The sequence below is a fragment of the Coregonus lavaretus genome (genome assembly GCF_964263955.1).
Source record: "Coregonus lavaretus genome assembly, contig: HAP1_SCAFFOLD_553, whole genome shotgun sequence".
Classification (NCBI taxonomy): domain Eukaryota; kingdom Metazoa; phylum Chordata; class Actinopteri; order Salmoniformes; family Salmonidae; genus Coregonus; species Coregonus lavaretus.
The window spans coordinates 204,847-207,393 of record NW_028159156.1 but is presented as its reverse complement, the minus strand read 5'-3'; positions in this window follow the sequence as shown (position 1 = coordinate 207,393).

Here is a 2,547-nt window from a genome sequence, read left to right as displayed (position 1 = left end):
TCTGACACTCTCACGTCTCAGAGAGAGGGGGAGAGAGAGAGGCCCCAGGACAGAGAGCGAGAGAGGCCCCAGGACAGAGAGAGAGCTAACCTCCTGCCAAATGTATGACCATATTAGAGACACATATTTACACAGACCCACAAAGAATTAGAAAACAACTCAAATTTTGATTAACTCCCATATATATTGGGTGAAATACCACAATGTGCCATCACAGCAGCAAGATGTGTGACCTGTTGCCACAAGAAAAGGGCAACCAGTGAAGAACAAACACCATTGTAAATACAACCCATATTTACGTTTATTTATTTTCCCTTTTGTACTGTAACTATTTGCACATTGTTACAACACTGTACATAGCCATAATATGAATTTTAAAAATGTGTCTATTCCTTTGGAATTTTTGTGAGTGTAATGTTCACTGTTCATTTTTGATGGTTTATTTCACTTTTGTTTATTATCTATTTCACTTGTTTCCCATGCCAATAAAGCCCTTTGCATTGAATTGAATTGAGAGAGGTAGAGACAGAGGACAGCCATGAGGGTCTAGATACAGTATATATTTATGGTTAAATAAAAGGCCCAAGGACAACCACCCCACAGAGCTGCAAAAGGATTGTGTGAGAGCTCAAGCGCTCCTCTGCTCATGTGGTGGTGGTGTTCTCCAATGGGGCTGCTCCCTCTGGTGGACGAGGTTCAGTGATGCTTTAGATTTTCTTTAGTTGATGATCTAAAAGGACACTAACGTAATACATTTACGTTTTGGTATCAGACGCTCTAATCCAGAGCAATTTACAGTGTGTCCTGTTCTGGACTATTCGGCAGGAGTGTGGGGTGCTCAGATGTATCTTAAAAACGAACATGTCCATAACAGAGCAGTACGTTACTTTTTTTTTAGGTGTCCACAAGTTTGCGCCTATACTTGTAATAACTGGGGACATGGGCTGGGAACCCTGTGAGGTGAGATGGAAGGTGTGTATGGTGAGACTTTGGAATAGATTGTTGGATATGCCAACTGCCAGAATAGACTGTTGGATATGCCAACTGCCAGAATAGCTAGTACAGTTTTTCAATGGCATCTATCCATAGGGGGAGCCTGGGCAACTGAAATGTCTGACCTTTTTCAACAGTCTGACTGTGAACATCTGTACGAAAATCAAATTAAGGGAGACATACATAGATATTATTTTTTTTAAACAACTGTTGATGCAGTATGAAAAATGTATGCACTCACTAACTGTAAGTCGCTCTGGATAAGAGCATCTGCTAAATGACTCAAATGTAAATATGAAAACAAAAATGGGTGGAGGAGATTCATCATAAACCCAAATTGAGAACCTTTTGTTTGATTAAGGGTGAATTGGTGTGTGTATATATATATATATTATGTATAACCTACCTAAAAGCAAGAGATGGCTATGTGCACAGGTAAGATCAGGGATATTGCCCCTGCGTATTGAAACAGGTCGGTATTGTGGTGAAATTGAAGAGGGAAGACTATGTAACAATTGTGACCTGGAAGAAATAGAGAATGAAACTCATTATATCCTCTACTGCCCTTTCTACCACGATATACGCTTGCTCTTATTCCAGAAAGCACACCAGATATATCCTGGCATTATGTGGCTGAGCAATGAGGAGAAACTGAAACGTTTTTTTTTTGTCAATTGTGTATTTCCGTTTGCGGAATATTTAGATAAAGCCTGGAATAAAAGAAAAAGGACTACCTATAATTAAATTGTAAAAATATGTAGCCTCTTTGTGGTAAATGGCACGTGTGTATATAGGTTGTGTATATGGGTTGTGTATATGGGTTGTGTATATGGGTTGTGTATATGGGTTGTGTATATGGGTGGTGTATATGGGTTGTGTATATAGGTTGTGTATATGGGTTGTGTATATAGGTTGTGTATATGGGTTGTGTATATGGGTTGTGTATATGGGTTGTGTATATGGGTTGTGTATATAGGTTGTGTATAGGCTTGTCTCCCATATGAATCTTCTCTTTGTGCCAGACCGGGTTGAAATGCCTTCTGTTTAATGTTTCTGTATGTATTAATCTGTATATGTTTCTGTATGTATTAATCTGTATATGTTTCTGTATGTATTAATCTGTTTATGTTATGTATGTAAACTACCAGACAAGAGTTTGGACACACCTACTCATTCAATGGTTTTTCTTTATTTTCACTATTTTTTTACATTGTAGAATAATAGTGAAGACATCAGAAGTATGAAATAACACATATGGAATCTTGTAGTAACCAAAAAAGAGATGAACAAATCAAATAGCCTCCCTTTACCTTGATGACAGCTTTGCAAACTCTTGGCATGACACAAGTAATTTTTCCAACAATTGTTTACAGACAGATTATTTCACATATAATTCACTGTATCACAATTCCAGTGGGTCAGAAGTTTACATACACTGAGTTGACTGTGCCTTTAAACAGCTTGGGAAATTCCAGAAAATGATGTCATGGCTTTAGAAGCTTCTGATAGGCGAATTGACATCATTTGAGTCAATTGGAGGTGTACCTGTGGATG